Below are 19,779 nucleotides of genomic sequence, written 5' to 3' on the forward strand. Positions count from 1 at the left end.
CGGAAATGCAAAGCAGGAGGCGAACGACGCGACGCCATTGGCCGGCAGAGTCCCCGCCTTTCCTCTCCGACGAGCAGAGAACGAATAGCGTTCGACTGTCCCACAAGCCGAGGTTCCATGGTGTAATGGTTAGCACTCTGGACTCTGAATCCAGCGATCCGAGTTCAAATCTCGGTGGGACCTTTCCGTTTTTCTTCCGTCGTTTCATATTAATCCCTTGCCTGAAAGCTGCAAAGGAAACATTTAGGGCGATTTTTAAAAAAAGAAGGTAAGGAAAGCCTGGATGGAGCAGACTGAAGGTCCTTCTAATCTACGATATTGTAGAAAGATAGGTTGATTTAATATTACAATTTATCTCTTGAACTCCGAAGGGCGCTTATAATGGATCACAAACAGGTCAAACCAAACTTGTTGTTGTTGCTTAGTCGTTTAGTGATGTCTGACTTTTCGTGACCCCCTGGACCAGAGCACACCAGGCCCTCCTGTCTCCCACTGCCTCCCGCAGCTTGGTCACACTCATGCTGGTAGCTTCGAGAACACTGTCCCACCATCTCGTCCTCCGTCATCCCCTTCTCCTTGTGCCCTCCATCTTTCCCAACATCAGGGTCTTTTCCAGAGAGTCTTCTCTTCTCATGAGGTGGCCAAAGTCTTGGAGCCTCAGCTTCAGGATCTGTCCTTCCAGTGAGCACTCAGGGCTGATTTCCTTAAGAATGGAGAGGTTTGATCTTCTTGCAGTCCATGGGACTCTCAAGAGTCTCCTCCAGCACCATAATTCAAAAGCATCAATTCTTCGGCAATCAGCCTTCTTTATGGTCCAGCTCTCACTTCCATACATCACTACTGGGAAAACCATAGCTTTAACTCGACGGACCTTTGTCGGCAAAGTAACGTCTCTGCTTTTTAAGATGCTGTCTAGGTTTGTCATTGCTTTTCTCCCAAGATGCAGGCGTCTCTTAATTTCGTGGCTGCTGTCACCATCTGCAGTGATCATGGAGCCCAAGAAAGTAAAATCTCTCACTGCCTCCATTTCTTCCCCTTCTGTTTGCCAGGAGGTGATGGGCCCAGTGGCCATATATTCGTTTTTTTGATGTTGAGCTTCATACTGTATTTTGCGCTCTCCTCTTTGACCCTCATTAAAAGGTTCTTTAATTCCTCCTCACTTTCTGCCACCAAAGTTGTGTCATCTGCATATCTGAGCCCTTCAAATCTTTTGGACTACAATTCCCAGCAGCAGCAGCAGCAGCGAGCGCAGGTGGGGTGGAAGTGGAATTAGGGATGAAGGGAGGTTGGAAATAAATTAAATAAATAACGATTGTTGGTGCCCGTTTTGGTTTTGAATTTCTTTATTGATTGATGGTGCACACACTTCTCCCCTTTCTCAATGAATTCCCCCACCAAATGACCCTGCAAGGTAGTTTAGGCTGAGAGGCAGTGATTGGAAGGTGTCACCCAGTGAGCTTCATGGCATAGCTGTCAACTGTCCCTTATTTGGCGGAAAAGTCCCTTATCCCAGCGCCGTGTCCCGCTGCTGTCCCTTTTGGATGATGTCCCTTAAATTTCCCGGGTTTCAAAGGAAGCAGCTCCTCTCCCTCCCTCCCTGCCGACCAGGGAGGAGGGAGGCTCCAGCTGCGTTGCTTGGCTGTGTTGCTCACCCAATAAGGAGTCTAAGAATGACTGGGGGGTGGAGCTTGCATGCCTTGTGCCGATCAAATCGGCCGCGTTGCCTGGGGACTCGCCTTTGCTCAGCGCTTCCCAGCGGAGAGGTGATGGTGGTTTTCCTTGCTGCATCCCCTTTGCCGGGTTGTTGCGCTGTGGGAACCACCGCTTGAGGCTTCGTTTGGCTGCTGGCTGGGCTTTCTGCCTTTGGCTCGGAGGGGCTCAGAAGTCGAACATACCTGTGGTCAGAAAATCCCTTATTTTGGCTGCTGATCCCTTATTTTCGAGGCAGCTGGTCCCTTATTTTCAAATCTGTAAGTTGACAGCTATGCTTCATGGCCGAGTACTCAAACTCTGGTTTCCCAGGGCCTGTAGTTGGACGCTCTAACACCACACTGTCTCTAGTGGGGTGCAAAGGGAGGAGACCAACACTAGGTGGAGCCAGAGCCAATGACAAGACCAACCACGGCCCATGGCAGGCAGAGCCAACTTGTCCCCGCGTCCTCATCCCTTCTTGAGTTATGCAAGGGCAGCATCATTGAGGCTGTATTACTTTTATTGTTGTTGGCCGCTCTGAGCCCGGCTTCGGCTGGAGAGGGCGGGATGTAAATAAAAATTTATTATTATTTATTAAGGAGGAGGGAGCAGGCAGGTAGGCGATCCTTGGGGTGCATATAGGTAAGGTTAGGCAGGCAGCTTAACCTGTTCTTAACCTGAAGCACCACTTTAGCTAACGGGGCCTCCTGCTGCCACCGCGCCGCCGGAGCACGATTTCTGTTCTCATCCTGAAGCAAAGTAGAGACATCACCTTGCCAACAAAGGTCCGTATAGTAAAAGCTATGGTTTTCCAAATAGTGATGTATGGAATGAGAGCTGGACTATAAAGAAGGCTGATCGCCGAAGAATAGATGCTTTTGAATTATGGTGCTGAAGGAGACTCTTGAAAGTCCCATGGACTGCAAGAAGATCAAACCTCTCCATTCTGAAGGAAATCAGCCCTGAGTGCTCCCTGGAAGGACAGATCCTGAAGCTGAGGCTCCAAGACTTTGGCCACCTCATGAGAAGAGAAGACTTCCTGGAAAAGACCCTGATGTTGGGAAAGATGGAGGGCCCAAGGAGAAAGGGACCGACAGAGGACGAGATGGTGGGACAGTGTTCTCCAAGCTACTAACATGAGTTTGACCAAACTGCGGGAGGCAGTGGAAGACAGGAGTGCCTTGCCTGCTCTGGTCCAGGGGGTCACAAAGAGTCGGACACGACTAAACGACTAAACAACAACAAGGCAGGCAGGTGGGGGCAGGCTGAGGCTGGTGGGGCAGAGGCCTCATTCTCCCCATTGGAGAAGTCTCCAGCGCCTTATAAGTTCACTGGGCAAGGAAGAAGAGGGAGAGAGGTATTGGGGTGAGGGGACCAGAGAAGGAAGTGGCCGAGGAAGGAAAAAGCTTCAGGGAAAAGTGTCACTCTCTACCTCACAGGGTTGTTGTGGCGATTAAATGAAGAAGGGCATCAAAATAAAACAGACCACTCTGCAGGAAGTGGCACATTTAGGTGACTCCGTTTCCAGGAGGAAAATGAGCTGAGAGATCCAGTCACAGCAGGTCTCTCAGAGACACTTGATCACCATGAGAAAGTGCGAGGGAGGAGATTCTCCTGGGGGCAGGGAAGAGCAGCACATGCCAGATTTTGAAATTTCAGTGGATTTCAATAAATAAACTGGAGCGGATTTAAGGTGCAATCGAGATACGGAGAAGCCTGTTCAGCAAAGGGCAGACATGTGCAAACGCAGGAAGCTTTGGTTTAAGTGTTCTTTCGGCAGGAGATTAAGATGGCGAGGCGATTGCTAAGCAAAGTGGGGTTCAAGCTGAGACTTGAAGGAAGAAGGAACGATGGTGGCCTGCCAGGGCCAGATTTAGGTTTGATGAGGCCCTGAGCTACTGAAGGTAACGGGGCCCTTTATATGTCCAGCTGTCCTTTGTCAACAACAAACTGTTGCTGTTTTTTGGGTTGAAATCGTGCTCCGGCGGCACGGCAGCAGCAGGAGGCCCCATTAGCTAAAGTGGTACTGCAGGTTAAGAACAGTTTCAGGTTAAGAACGGACCTCCAGAACGAATTAAGTACTTAACCCGTGGTACCACTGTATGGTCATTTATGGACCTAATAGGTATCTCAAGCCATTTGTCCATGTTGCCATGCAACCAGTCCATGCAGGATGTAGGCACCCTATATATAAAAAGGTAAAGGACCCCTGATAGTTAAGTCCAGTCATGAACAACTCTGGGGTTGCGGTGCTCATCTCACTTTACTGGCCAAGGGAGCCGACGTTTGTCCGCAGACAGTTTTCCCCCATCATGTGGCCGGCATGACTAAACCGCTACGGGCGAAACCAGAGCAGCGCACGGAAACGCCGTTTACCTTCCCACAGGAGAGGTACCTATCTACTTGCACTTTGAAATGCTTTCGAACTGCTAGGTTGGCAGAAGCTGGGACCGAGCAATGGGAGCTCACCCTGTCGCGGGGATTCGAACCGCCGACCTTCTGATTGGCAAGTCCTAGGCTCAGTGGTTTAGACCACAGCGCCACCCATGTAGGCACCCTATATATGAACTTTGCTTCAGGAAGAGAACAGAAATCGTGCTCCAGTGGCGCGGCAGCAGCAGGAGGCCCCATTGGCTAAAGTGGTGCTTCGGGTTAAGAACAGTTTCAGGTTAAGAATGGACCTCTGGAACGAATTAAGCACTTAACCCGAGGTGCCACTGTACAAAAAATGTTCTTGGTTCTTGTCAGGGAACTGCCATCGGCAGGACAGGAGGTGCCAAGGCTCTCTGAGGTAGAGAGAGACTTGACACCTGAAGAGGGAACCAGTAGGGGGCGAACAGGAACGTCAAGGGAAGGGGAGTCGGAGGAATGGCTCAGAGATGCTTCCAGTGAAAACAGTGGGGAAGTCTCAGGGCCCCCTATAGGAACACCCGTTCCTCGGCGGAAACTGTCACGCAGAGAGTCCAGAAGACGTGTTTCCGTTAAGGAGCTTTTATGTTGGAAACGTTTCCGAAAGCAGCCACTTTCGGATTCTGCTAGCGACTGACGCAGCCATGCTGGAGGGGCTCCGTCACAGGCAGAGGTTTGAGAAGCGGTTCAAACTCTGAGGGATTGCAATTTACACACAAGCAGCTCTTCATCCCATCACAGCAATCCGAAAGTCATCGACAGCTAGCTTGTGCCAGGGAGAGGCATCATGAGCGAACCAGCAGGAACCGGAGGGGCAGCTGGAGGTCCAAGCCTGGAGGAAAGGTATAGGACGTTGGAAATCCAGCTTGCCTTGCAGACGGCGAGGCTGGAAGAAAGGAGGGCTCAGGATGCAGAGAGGGGGAGGGAGAAAGCCACCCCACTCAACAGAAAGATGCCAGGATTGGTGCAGAAATTTGGGGGGGACCCCAGGAACTACCATGCCTTTAGGACAGAGATGCAATATGCTCTCAATCTGCAATTTGATGACTTCCCTGATGAGGAATCGCGAGTGGCTTTTGTAATTAGCCACCTCGAATCAGGGGCGAAGGACTGGGTTAGACCCTTGATGGCAGCAAATAATGAGATCCTAAAGGACGCGATGAAGTTTTTTCGTGCCATGGACCTGATGTTTTCCAGTGACATTGAGCAGGGAGGAGTGCGAAGGCAGTTAATGGCTTGCAAACAGGGAAACCGGACTGTCCGTGAGTACTGGACTGAGTTCACTATGTTGATTCATCGATTGGGGTGGGACTTGGCTTCTGAGCCCATTCAAATGCTTTTTGAAGAGGGTCTGTCTTCGTCCTTGAAAGATGAACTTTCCCGGAACCCCAGAGCAGAGTCTATGGACCAGCTGACTAAAGCCGCGCTAGCCATTGGAGCGCGCCAGGAGGCGAGGGCTTTGGAGAAGCGGGAGGGGAAAGGAGAACGTTGGAGGGAGCTCCGCATTCCAGACATTCCAGAGCAGCCTTTCCCGCCGGCAGAGCCGATGGAAGTGGGAACAGCGCGTGCGCGCACAGTTTCAAACATCGGTGAAGGGCGGAAGAAAGAGGGAAAGGGCGGGAAAAAATGCTATCTCTGCCAACAGCCAGGACACTTTGCCAGAGTCTGTCCACGGAGAAAGGAATGGCAAGGCATGGCAGGAGCTGTTGGGGGAGAGGAGGAGGAAAGCACAGAGCAGGTAAAAGCCAACGCCTGGCTGCCGTCGGGGCACAGCAGCCAGGCTCAAAAGCAGTGAGAGTGCCCGCACCAGAACCTCCCAGGCCTGCTCTAGTGATAGAGGTGTTGCTAGAGCTGCCAAATGGACACCCCCTACAGATCAAAGCCCTGCTGGATTCAGGCAGCTCCTGTAATTTCATGAGTAAGGAGTTCGCAGCTGAGCACCAGATACAAACCCTCCCCTTAAGTAAACCCCTGCAGGTAACCACGATTGACGGCAGAGAGCTGTTGGGAGGAGAAGTGAACCAACAGACTGTTCCCATGATAATGAGGGTGGCAAGACACACCGAGAGGATAGCGTTCAATGTGGCCACATTGGGAGGAGCTCCCATTATTTTGGGGATGAGCTGGCTGGCACTTCACGATCCTCTAGTGGGATGGCACCAGAGGGTGGTCTCCTTTGGGTCGGCGCATTGCCTGGAACACTGCAAGCAGGGGAAGGATCCAGGGGGAGCCAAGATCACCTTAGCTGGGATGGAGGTAATGAAGCAAGGGGAGGTGCCTCCGCAATATGCAGATCTGAGCAACGTATTCAGCGAAAGAGAAGCGGACAAACTGCCGCCGCATAGACCCTTTGACTGTCAAATCAACCTACTCCCGGGGGCTCAACTCCCAGTGGGCAAGCTGTACGCCATGTCAGACAGGGAGATGCAGGAGCTGAGGGAGTTCATTGACAAAAACCTGAAGAGGGGTTTCATCAGAGAGTCCCGAGCGGTGGGGGGCAGCCCAGTGTTTTTTGTGGACAAAAAAAACACAGATAAGCCGAGACTTGTAGTGGATTTCAGGGCCCTGAACGCCGTGTCGGAACCCCTGGCCTTTCCTATGCCCCGAATTGATGACATTCTGACCAGGGTGAGGAAGGGGAAGATTTTTACAAAACTGGACCTGCGGGGGGCGTATAATCTGATACGAATAAGGAAGGGGGATGAATGGAAGACCACCATGTTCACCCCTTTGGGAGCATTTGAATACCTCGTAATGCCCTTCGGTCTCCAAGCCGGCTCCGCATGTTTTCAAGCTTTCATCAACCACGTCCTGGGGCCGTTGCTCTACAAGAATTGTGTGGCCTTTTTGGATGACGTGTTGGTGTATTCGGAAAATGAAGAGCAGCATGTGAGGGACGTGAGAGAAGTGTTGGGACGGCTGCAAGCCAATCAGCTGTGGGTGAAACTGGAGAAGTGCCAGTTTCATGCCAAGGAGGTGGAATTCCTGGGGTACCGCCTGTCAGACCAAGGATTGGCCATGGATCCAGGCAAGGTCCAGGCGGTGCTGGAATGGAAGACACCGAAAACCAAGAAGGATGTGCAAAGATTCCTGGGGTTTGGGAACTTTTATCGGAAGTTCATCAAGAATTTTGCACACTTGACGGCGCCCATCACCGACTGCCTCAGTAGCAAGAAGAAATTTGTTTGGACGGCGGAGGCGGAGAGAGCTTTTGAAGAACTGAAAAGGGCTTTCGCTTCGGAAGAACAACTTCTGCATGTGGACCTACAGAAGCCCATGAGGGTGGAGACAGACGCGTCAGACAGAGCGGTGGGGGCGGTGCTCCTTCAGCCGGGAAGAAATACGTCAGGGTGGAGACCGTGTGCCTTTTTCTCGAGGAAGCTGAATAAGTCCGAGCGGAACTACACGGTGTATGACAGGGAATTACTTGCCATTCACGAAGCGTTCCGGAGGTGGAGACATTTATTGATTGGGGCACAACACAAGGTGCAAGTGTGCACCGACCACAAGAATTTGGAGTATTGGAGAACAGCTCGAGTACTGAACCAACGGCAAGTGAGATGGGCACAGGAATTTTCCAAATTCCACTTTGAGATTTGTTATGTACCAGGCCCAGAGAACGTCAGGGCGGACGCTCTCTCACGCAAACCAGAGTACTTGGAAGGGGAGGGGGCAAGCGAAGAAAGACATGTCATTCCTGAGGACCGCTGGGTGTGTGGGGCGGCGCTGGTGGGGAGACGAGAGCTGGTAGAAGAAACGGAAACTGACGAATATGCCCAAAATAAGCTCAGAGGCCTCAGGGGAGAGGGTGAGAGCCCGGAGGGTTTTGAAGAAAGAAATGGGGCATTGTATTACAAAGGGGCACTGTATATACCAGAAGGTGAATTGAGAGGGAGGGTACTCAAGCAGTTGCATGATAGTCCCACGGCGGGACATTTTGGACAACACAAGACCATGTGGATGGTCACCAGGGAGTTTTGGTGGCCCAAGGTGAGGGAAGATGTAAAGGAGTATGTAAGAGGGTGTGACCAATGCCAGAGGGCCAAGGGGGAAAGAAGGGCGCCGGCAGGGTTATTGGAACCACTACCCACGCCAGAACGGCCTTGGGAGGCGGTATCAATAGATTTTATGACGGATCTGCCCAAATCCAAAGGGAAGACGGCCATCATGGTAGTAGTGGACCTGTTAACTAAGATGTGCCACTTTGTAGCATGTTCACATGCAGTCACAGCGGAAGAAACAGCGAAGTTGTTTGTAGAACACGTCTTCCGGCTGCATGGCGCCCCCTTGAGGGTTGTCTCGGACCGCGGGAAACAATTTACTTCCAGGTTCTGGAGGAAGCTCATGAGCTTGCGGCACGTGGAAGTCAATTTTTCGACGGCCCGGCATCCTGAAACCAATGGGCAGGCGGAAAGAGCAAATGGCATCCTCCAACAATATCTGAGGTGCTATGTCAATGACAGAGGGAATGATTGGGTCGAAAAGCTGGCGCTGGCAGAATTTGCCTACAACAATGCGGAGCATGTGTCCACAGGGATGAGCCCCTTTTTGGCCAATTACGGGTGTCACCCCAGGGCATTCCCGGGGGAGGGGGGCGAGAGATGGAGCGTCCCAGCGGCCGAACAGTTTGTAGAAGAGATGGAAGCGATCCATCGTCAGCTTCAGCTCAACTTAGAAAGGGCCAAGGCTCAATATAAGAAGCAGGCAGACAAGAGCAGGAGGGAAGGTGAAACCATAAGGGTGGGGGATCAGGTGTGGTTGTCCACCCAAGGGTTGCCGTTCAAAGGGGGTTGTAAGAAATTAAGACCCAAGAGATTGGGACCCTTTGAGGTCATTCAGCAGGTCAACCCAGTGGCTTTCAAACTCCGGTTACCCAACCACATGAAATTGCATCCAGTGTTCCACAGGTCATTACTGTCACCGTACAAGGGGGGAGGTGAAGAGGAGCACACCAGGGGACCGGTCTTGGAGGAGAGGGAAAGCAGTAACCATGTAGCGGAAATCCTCGATTCCAGGTGGAAGGGCAATCAGGTGGAGTATTTAGTGGCGTGGGAAGGGGAACCGGAGTCAGAAAACACCTGGGTGACTGCAGAGGAGGTCAATGACGAGGTTTTAACAGAAACGTTCCACCAAAGATTCCCGCGGAAACCACAGCCGGTAGCAAGGTTTAGAAGGGAGTATTTCGGCACCACAGACGAGGAAGAGGAACTGGAAGGATTCGCGGAGTCGGAGTTGGAAGAAGGAACGGACTCAGATGACGAGGAGTACCGAGAGACTAGGAACCACAACGAGTGGAGAAAGGTGTTCGAAACTTCAGACGATGAGGAAGGTTCCTTCCGGGGTTTTACCTCCTCACAACCCGTAGGGGAGGAGACGGGAGGGGGTGAAGGGGGCCCTGGAGGGGAGGTGGATGTCAGGGAACTGCCATCGGCAGGACAGGAGGTGCCAAGGCTCTCTGAGGTAGAGAGAGACTTGACACCTGAAGAGGGAACCAGTAGGGGGCGAACAGGAACGTCAAGGGAAGGGGAGTCGGAGGAATGGCTCAGAGATGCTTCCAGTGAAAACAGTGGGGAAGTCTCAGGGCCCCCTATAGGAACACCCGTTCCTCGGCGGAAACTGTCACGCAGAGAGTCCAGAAGACGTGTTTCCGTTAAGGAGCTTTTATGTTGGAAACGTTTCCGAAAGCAGCCACTTTCGGATTCTGCTAGCGACTGACGCAGCCATGCTGGAGGGGCTCCGTCACAGGCAGAGGTTTGAGAAGCGGTTCAAACTCTGAGGGATTGCAATTTACACACAAGCAGCTCTTCATCCCATCACAGTTCTCTTCAGTGGAGTTCTATGAACATCTGGAATTCCAGGTTGGGTTTGACTTTGCCAGCCCTGTGTCATGTTCCTCTTGCACGTTCTGGTATTTCCTAATAACACCTTTGTTTCCATTTCACAATATTCTTTGGAAACCCAAGGTAGCTGGATTCTATTGTCTTCTCCTCCCAAACAATCAAGAGATTATAGTCAGTGGTGAATGTGTCTCATCCACCCTATTCATTTTAATGGCAACAATTTTCCCCCAAAGGAAAAAAAATTGTCACCTGCAAATCTGCCAGGACGCTCATTTCTCCTGCTTTCTCCCCCTGACAGTGCTAACTAGGTCCCATGCCTTATATCGAAATGAATTATAAAAAATAGCAGTGCTTTTTTCAAACCACTGACGTTCAAATATAGGAACATAGTATAAGATTCCGCAGAATCAGGCCAATGGCCCTTCTAGTCCAGCATCCTGTTCTCACAGTGGCCAACTAGATGCCTGTGGGGGAACCTGCAAACAGGATTCGAACTCAAGACCCTCCCCTCCTCCTCTGGTTTCCCAGCAACTGATATTCAAAAGCTTTGTTGCCTCCAACTCTAGAGGCAGAGCTGCAGCTATGGGCATAGCTGTCAACCTTTCCCCTTTTTAAAGGGAAATTCCCTTATTCTGAATAGGATTCCTCGCAAGAAAAGGGAAAAGTATCTTTTAAACACCTTCCAGTCCCAATATATCCAAAACAATGGGAGAAATTGGAAGGATCTCAAAAGAGAAGGCAGACAGGGACTGGGAGATGTTTAAAAGATACTTGCAAAACTATATCGAAAAATCAGAACTCCTATTAGAATAAACAAGTTTCGTTTCAAATATTGGAATACTAAATAAGATGGATAACAATGTGTAATAGAAAAAGAAGTATGAAATTAGGTTAAAGGTGTGTGAAAGAAAGTAATAGAAGTGGAAAGAAATTGCAATTGAGTAGATTGGAAGTCTAACACAAAGGTGGGGTGAGGGGTGGTGGATTGAGTGTAGGTATGTTGTAGGTATGTTGTATGTATGTAGGTATGCTGTATGAAACGTATGTTTGTATGTTTGTATGTGTATTAATGTTGACTTATTTTAACAATAAAAATTTATTTTAAAAAAAAAAAGAAAAGGGAAAAGTTGACAGCTATGGCTATGGGATCTGAAGATCGTATGTGTTAAAAGGGAACAGACAGTGTCGTTTCCCCCCACGAATGAAGCAGCAATAGCACCTGAGGCACTCACTTTGTGGGTGGATATTGGACTTTTTGTCAGACCGCCCCCAGAGGGTTCGGTTGGGCCCTTATACCTCTAATATGCTTAAGACTAACATAGGAACACCACAGGGATGCGTACTCAGTCCGCTCCTTTATATTCTTTACACGTACGATTGTGTCGCTACTCACCCTAGTAATAGGGTTGTCAAATTTGCAGATGACACAACCGTGATTGGGCTCATCTCTGAAAGGGAGGGTGAAATGGATTATAGAGATGAGGTGGAGCGGCTGACAGAGTGGTGCAGAGCTAACAACTTGCTCATAAATACAAGGAAGACAAAGGAACTTGTGGTGGACTTTAGGAGACAGAAGAGCAATGTCCAGCCACTTTTGATTGATGGGGTCTGTGTGGAGAGGGTAACAACGTTCAGATATTTGGGCATTGAGTTACAAGAGGATCTGTCCTGGAGTGTCAACACAAGGGGGCTTGTGAAGAAGGCGCAGCAGAAACTGTATTTTTTGAGAATACTAAGGAAAAACCATCTTCTGCAGAAACTGCTGCTTGCCTTCTATCACTGTGCCATTGAGAGCGTGCTCACTTATGGCTTATGTGTGTGGTATGGAAGCTGTACTACCCAGGACAGGATGGGGTTGCGCAGGGTTGTGAAGGCAGCAGAGAGCATTGTTGGCTGCCCACTCTCCACCTTAGAGCAGATTTATGCCACAAGGTGCCATAGGAAGGCACTGGACATAGTAAAAGATCCATCGCATCCTGGTCACTGTCTCTTCGAGCTCTTGCCGTCGGGACGGAGATACAGGACAATGAAGACAAGAACAAGCCGTCTTAAGAACAGCTTCTTCTCCAGAGCGATCTTGGCCCTGAATGGGAAGCCCGGACTTTGAAAGTCATCAAATCTCCTTAGCTGTATTTTACTATATTTTTTTAATTAGTGTTTTTAAGGAGCAGCCAAGTAATTTCGTTGTCCCCGAAGGGGGCAATGACAATAAAGATATTATTATTATTATTATTAATAGACCCCTTAGCTATTATGGTCAGTTTTGCAACAGATGACGATGAAATATTAGTAATATTTGTTTCAGCCGTCAGGGAGATAGTGGAGCAGAGAGCCTGCAGCTGGCATTTGCAAGCAAACCTCTGGGTTGCGTGGCGAGTTCCCGCCCCCCCCCCCCAGTGGAAATAATGACACATGACACAATTAGAATCATAGAATCATAGAGTTGGAAGAGACCACAAGGGCCATCGAGACCAACCCCCTGCCAAGCAGGAAACACCATCAGAGCACTCCTGACATATGGTTGTCAAGCCTCTGCTTAAAGACCTCCAAAAAAGGAGACTCCACCACACTCCTTGGCAGCAAATTCCACTGTCAAACAGCTCTTACTGTCAGGAAGTTCTTCCTAAGGTTTAGGTGGAATCTTCTTTCTTGTAGTTTGGATCCATTGCTCCGTGTCCGCTTCTCTGGAGCAGCAGAAAACAACCTTTCTCCCTCCTCTATATGACATCCTTTTATATATTTGAACATGGCTATCATATCACCCCTTAACCTCCTCTTCTCCAGGCTAAACATGCCCAGCTCCCTTAGCCGTTCCTCATAAGGCATCGTTTCCAGGCCTTTGACCATTTTGGTTGCCCTCCTCTGGACACGTCCCAGTTTGTCAGTGTCCTTCTTGAACTGTGGTGCCCAGAACTGGACACAGTACTCCAGGTGAGGTCTGACCAGAGCAGAATACCGTGGCACTATTACTTCCCTTGATCTAGATGCTATACTCCTATTGATGCAGCCCAGAATTGCATTGGCTTTTTTAGCTGCCGCGTCACACTGTTGACTCATGTCAAGTTTGTGGTCAACCAAGACTCCTAGATCCTTTTCACATGTACTGCTCTCAAGCCAGGTGTCACCCATCTTGTATTTGTGCCTCTCATTTTTTTTGCCCAAGTGCAATACTTTACATTTCTCCCTGTTAAAATTCATCTTGTTTGTTTTGGCCCAGTTCTCTAATCTGTCAAGGTCATTTTGAAGTGTGATCCTGTCCTCTGGGGTGTTAGCCACCCCTCCCATTTTGGTGTCATCTGTAAATTTGATCAGGATGCCCTTTAAATAATTATTAAGATTAATGGGCTAAATAAGGCCACAACTTTATTGGTTACAGGTGATGAGCGGTATTGGCTTAGGCATTGGTCCTAACCGACTATATCCGACTTCAGCCCGTCCGCTTGAAGTCCGGGAAGGGTTAACCACCAGTAGGGGGAGTCCTGTTGAGGCACATCAACTAGGAACTCCCCCGGGGTCACCGATAGGGGGCGTGTCTTAGGCCCTCATCTCCATAGGCTTCGGAGAGGGCCACGCCCCCCGGAATCCTTTAGCGGACTACCCTTCAATATGTGGGGCAGGTGATGGCGCTACCTCCCCTCTTCCATCTACAGAACTATTCCAATGCCTAACCGCCAATACCCAGAAGGTTGTGACGATTTGCTACCCAAGTAAAGGTAAAGGGACCCCTGACCATTAGGTCCAGTCGTGGCTGACTCTGGGGTTGCGGCGCTCATCTCGCTTTACTGGCCAAGGGAGCCGGCGTACAGCTTCCGGGTCATGTGGCCAGCATGACTGAGCCACTTCTGGTGAACCAGAGCAACGCACGGAAACACCGTTTACCTTCCCACCGGAGTGGTACCTATTTATCTACTTGCACTTTGACGTGCTTTCAAACTGCTAGGTGGGCAGGAGCAGGGACCAAGCAACGTGAGCTCACCTCGTCACAGGGATTCAAACCGCCGACCTTCTAATCGGCAAGTCCTAGGCTCTGTGGTTTAACCCACAGCGCCACCCGCGTCCCCAAAACCAGGTGGCCAATTTGCCAAGTGGAAAAATTCCTAACGGGCCAACCTCAACGGCAACCAACCGAGGTCCATAGCAAGGTCAAGGAACGAAAACTTTATAGGGCGGTGAAAGCAGGAACAGCTGGCAGGCGGCAAAGAGGGAGATCCCCGGCCGCGTCCCGCTTTAAATAAGGCAGGCCACACCCCCAGAGCCGGCCGATTGGCTGGCCAGGAGGTGACGCGGCCTGGGTTCCGGCCGCCGTGTGTGTGGTGGGGCCGTGAAGCCCGCAAGCCCACCTCCTCCGTAGGGCGGAAGTGGCTTTTCCTGACCCAAAATGCAGCGCCAAGGACAGCAGAGAAGTCCAGGTGATCTGCCGGAGACCTCAGCAAGGCTGGTGTACCTTCCAGATGTTTTGGATATGACTCCCATCCAGTTCCAACATCTGGAGGGCAGCAGGTTTTTGCTTCTCTGCTGCGTCACGCTTTTGTTCTCCATCTGCTGGGCCGGTGAGTCACGCAGCTTGGGCAGCTGGAGTGTGAAGAAACGCTCGGAGGCAGCCACGTTTCACGTGTCCCTGGGTGGGGAAGGAATTGAGCAAGAGGAGGCCTCTGTGGCCCCAGGCTTGCGTCGGATGGGATCCGAGCTACGTTGGTGCAGCCAGACGTGTCTTTTTCTGAGCCAAACGTCCGCAGGTTAAAGGCCACGAATCGAACAACCTCCTTCCCCAGGAATAATAATAATAATAATAATAATAATAATAATAATTTATTATTTGTACCCCGCCCATCTGGCTGGGTCTCCCCAGCCACTCTGGGCGGCTTCCACAGAGACCAAAAATACATTAAAATGTCACACATTAAAAACTTCCCTGAACAGGGCTGCCTTCAGATGTCCTCTGAATGTCAGGTAGTTGTTTATCGCTTTGACATCTGATGGGAGGGCGTTCCACAGGGCGGGTGCCACCACCGAGAAGGCCCTCTGCCTGGTTCCCTGTAGCTTTGCTTCTCGCAATGAGGGAACCACTAGAAGGCCCTCGGCGCTGGACCTCAGAATGTCTTGCGCCGAATCTGCTCCCCTTTGCACCAGCTTCAGAAACGTGGGGGTTATGTACTGAGTTGAATAGGATCCAAAATCATAGCTGTCAACTGTCCCTTATTTGGCGGGACAGTCCCTTATCCCAGTGCTGTGTCCCGCTGCTGTCCCTTATTGATGATGTCCCTTAAATTTCCCGGGTTTCAAAGGAAGCAGCTCCTCTCCCTCCCTCCCTGCTGGCCAGGGAGGCTCCGACTGTGTTGCTTGGCTGCCCAGCCCGCCCCCCTCCAGCCTCCTCTCACCAGCCTTGGCCCCTGGGAGCCCCTCCCAGCCGGGACCGGCGGGAGCCTCTGGCCCTTCCACCATCCTCCTCCTTGCGGCCGCCGAACTGAGCGTCTTTGCCTTGGGCCTCCCCTCTGCCTGTCGCCACCGCTCCCGCTAGGCCGTACTGCAGCTGTGCCGCCGAAGGACCCGGATGAGATGGGCAGCCTGGCATGGCCTATGAATTGGTGAGGAGCCTTGAGAGGAGAGCGAGGGCAACCATAGAGAAAGGAGTTAAGAGAGAGGAGGAAGAGGAGGCGGCGGAGGTGCGGGCAGGTGTTCCAAGGGCTACAAGGGAAGGACCGCAAGCGCTTCTCCCATAGATTTGTAGTGGTAGACTAGCATAGATGGTCTGATCTGCGGGTTTACTTCGGGCGCTATTCCCCCCCCCCCCTTCCTCCTGCCCCGCCTGATGGAACTGAGAGCTGCAGATGGAGCACGACAGAAAAGATACAGAACTGCAGCAGCATCTTTGTAGCTTGGACTTCGTTTTGCACGAAAAGTGGTTGTGGTTATTTAATTGCAGTGTTTCATCAGCTGGTGTCTTGAGCAGCAACTTCTGGAAGCGAAGGGCTAAAAACTGGCGCTGCTCTCCCAAATTATCTGGTCCCTTTTAACTTCGTATTTCAGCTGGTTGACTAAAATCCCTTATTTTGGCTGCTGCTCCCTTATTTTCGAGGCTGCTGGTCCCTTATTGTCAAATCTGTAAGTTGACAGCTATACTAGGTGGAGCAGTGGTCAGACTCAAGCTGGCTTCTCGCACGTGGTCAGGCGAGCAGAGGGTAAACAGAGGCAAGCAGCTTTTGCCAGCCTGGTCTCACCGGATATTCTGGACTATTTGTGGTTATTTCCTCATCTTGAGAAGACTTTTCAGGCCCTATATCCTCAATTATAATTATATTTAATCAGAGTAGTCATAATACCGCACTCTCCTCCAGGAGATCCTTCAGCACAGAGGCAAATCAGTTTGTCTGCTGGCAGAGAGCACAACTGTCCTGGCTAGAGATATAATAATAATAATAATAATAATATTAACGGCTAACCACAATAAAAGTAACACAGCATTCTAAAATCAATTCATTTTAAAATCAGTTCAAAATCAAATTAATGGCAACCATTGGGCTAGAGTTCTGTGAGGATTGCCAAAGGAGGGAGTCAGGCTGTGCCTTGGCCAAAGGCCTGGGGGAACAGCTCTGTCTTGCAGGCCCTGTGGAAGGATGTCAAGTCCTGCAGGGCCCTGGTCTCTTGTGACAGAGTGTTCCACCAGATCGGGGCCACAGCCGAAAAAGCCCTGGCTCTGGTTGAGGCCAGCCTAACAAGCATTTTGTTGGCCACATCGGGAACAGAATGCTGGACCAGGTGGGCAGCCAGTCGGATCCAGCAATCCCTTCTTATGTTTTTAGCAGTAGAGTGAATGTGCTGGCCTAGCGTCAATGAGCGGGGAGTTCCAAAGTCCAGCGCTGCCACATTGAAAGTCCCATCTCTTGCAAGAGTGGAACAAACACTATGCAGCGATTGTAGAGGTGTCAGTTCCGTAGATCTAAATGTCTGAGTGGGCGCAGATCAGGTGAAGCCCATAATGGGTTTTCCCCGATCCACTGGTTTGGCTGCACGCATAAGTCTATGGCAGGAGTTTCTCACTAGTATGGTTCCCCTGGGAAATCCAATTTAACGCACCTTCTGATCCTTCATGCTATGTTCTCATGACTCATCATGTTTGTGAAGTACGCAAACTCTTTTGAATTTAAATTCCACGCTACCGGGGTGGTGAAGTGTTGCGAGTGTGGCCTAGTCGTGCGCCCCACGAGCCTCAGGTCTTTGATCCTAGCTCTTAGATCTCCGCTTTCTTCAAACAAAAATTATAATTTTTATTGCTTTGCTCCTATGGTGGTTTCCCCTCCGACCGTTGCCCTGAATTTGCACCTATGGATTTACATTAGCAGCTGTTCATTTTTGTGCAAATTGGGATGGTGCCCAGGGGAGGATAAAAGGGAGGATAAAAGAAAGTATTTCTTTGCACAGTTCAACTATGGAACTCATTGCCACAGGGGCCAAGGATGGCCACCACCTGGCTTTAGGATCGGGCAGATTCATGGAGAAGGAGAGTGCTGTCGATGAGTTGAGACTGACCCAGAAACTCCAGCGGGTGCAGAATGCCGCAGCAAGACTCCTTACGGGGTCTTTGCTGCGAGATCACATTCACCCGGTGCTATACCAGCTGCACTGGCTCCCGGTGGAGTACAGGATCAGGTTGAAGGTGCTGGTTTTAACCTTCAAAAGCCCTATATGGCCTAGGACCCTCGTACCAACGGGACCGCCTCTCCTGGTATGTCCCACGGAGGAACTTACGGTCTTCAAACAAAAACATCTTGGATGTCCCGGGCCACAGAGAGGTTAGGCTGGCCTCAACCAGAGCCAGGGCTTTTTCGGCTGTGGCCCCGATCTGGTGGAACGCTCTGTCCCAAGAGACTAGGGCCCTGCGGGACTTGACATCTTTCCGCAGGGCCTGCAAGACGGAGCTGTTCTGCCAGGCCTTTGGTCAGGGCCCAGCCTGACTCCCTCCTTTGGCAGTCTTCACAGAACTTTAGCCCAATGGTTGCCATCAATTTGAGTTGAATTAATTTTATAATGAAATGATTTTAGAATGTTGTACTATTTTATTGTTGTTAGCTGCTCTGAGCCTGGCTTCGGCTGGGGACGGCGGCATATAAATAAATTTATTATTATTATTATTATTATTATTATTATTAGAAACCCGCAAGCGGGATCCGAGTTCAAGAGCCCTCGCTCTTCCTGTGGTTTCCAGCAACTGGCAGTCAGGAGCATTGCAGCCTCCAGCTGAGGAGGCAGCACAGAGCCATCTTGGCTAAGGTAAGGGTAAAGGGACCGCTGACCATTAGGTCCAGTCGTGGCCGACTTTGGGGTTGTGGCGCTCATCTTGCTTTATTGGCCGAGGGAGCCGGCGTACAGCTTCCAGGTCGTGTGGCCAGCACGACTAAGCCGCTTCTGGCGAACCAGAGCAGCGCACGGAAACGCCGTTTACCTTCCCGCTTTATCTACTTGCACTTTGACGTGCTTTCGAACTGCTAGGTTGGCAGGAGCAGGGACCGAGCAACGGCAGCTCACCCCGTCGTGGCGATTCGAACCGCTGACCTTCTGACTGGCAAGTCCTAGGCTCTGTGGTTTAACCCCCAGCGCCACCCGCGTCCCTTCATTGAGGCGTACGCAACCTTTTATCTGCATTCCCTACTGGGCAACTCCCTATAGAGTGGGTGGACCCCATAGGTGTCAACTCCCTGCGGCCCTGGGTGCCCGAGCACCCACAGATTTCCCTGTGAAGTGGCTGGGTACCCAGAAATTTCGGTGCCGGGGTCATTCATGCTTCATGGCACCCATGAACCCGGGCACCCACAGTCACAGGTCCATGTTGGCACTCCTGATGGGTCCAAACCAGCTGTGAATGAGACAAGGTCCAAAAGTTGGCAGTGCCACCCCACTCCCCTCTTAGCCCAGGGAAGAACTACAATGCTCAGGAACGGGTCACTCACAAGGAGTTTTTGAACTCAATCTGCGGACCACATGAAATTAGACCACATTTCCACATACAGTAAGGGGACGCGGGTGGTGCTGTGGGTTAAAGCCTCAGCGCCTAGGGCTTGCCGATTGAAAGGTCGGCGGTTCGAATCCCCGCGGCAGGGTGCGCTCCCGCTGTTCAGTCCCAGCGCCTGCCAACCTAGCAGTTCGAAAGCACTCTCAGGTGCAAGTAGATAAATAGGGACCGCTTACTAGCGGGAAGGTAAACGGTGTTTCCGTGTGCGGCTCTGGCTCGCCAGAGCAGCGATGTCACGCTGGCCACATGACCCGGAAGTGTCTCCGGACAGCGCTGGCCCCTGGCCTCTTGAGTGAGATGGGCGCACAACCCTAGAGTCTGTCAAGACTGGCCCGTACGGGCAGGGGTACCTTTACCTTTACTCCACATACAGTGGTACCTCAGGTTAAGTACTTAATTCGTTCCGGAGGTCCGTTCTTAACCTGAAACTGTTCTTAACCTGAAGAACAACTTTAGCTAATGGGGCCTCCTGCTGCCACCGCGCCGCCGGAGCACGATTTCTGTTCTCATCCTGAAGCAAAGTTCTTAACCCGAGGTAATATTTCTGGGTTAGCGGAGTCTGTAACCTGAAGCATATGTAGCCTGAAGCGTATGTAACCCAAGGTACCACTGTAATGTAGTTTGCGGCATAGAAATCAATATTATGAGGATCTCGGCTTTCTTTAAAAAGCGAAACAAAACCAGCCTCGTGCCCTTACCCTGGCACAGCAGGTTTCAAAGTGTGCAACCCACACTTGGAAAAATATCACCAAACGGCTTTATTGTTGTTGCCTCTCACTAGGTCTTGTGGAAGAGGAACTAATTATTTAAACAAGCAAATATATGCCAGAG

At 50.9% G+C, this 19,779-nt stretch overlaps 1 long non-coding RNA gene across 1 annotated transcript; it reads left to right on the forward strand.

Moving 5' to 3' along the window:
• The first annotated feature begins 14,362 nt into the window (after positions 1 to 14,362).
• LOC310663267 lies at positions 14,363 to 19,779 on the forward strand. Its single transcript, XR_014504456.1, has 3 exons — positions 14,363 to 14,491; positions 18,145 to 18,209; positions 19,730 to 19,779. It is a non-coding gene; the product is annotated as an uncharacterized lncRNA (long non-coding RNA).

Source organism: Podarcis tiliguerta, assembly GCF_965153285.1.
Source record: "Podarcis tiliguerta genome assembly, chromosome: 13".
NCBI classification, from domain to species: domain Eukaryota; kingdom Metazoa; phylum Chordata; class Lepidosauria; order Squamata; family Lacertidae; genus Podarcis; species Podarcis tiliguerta.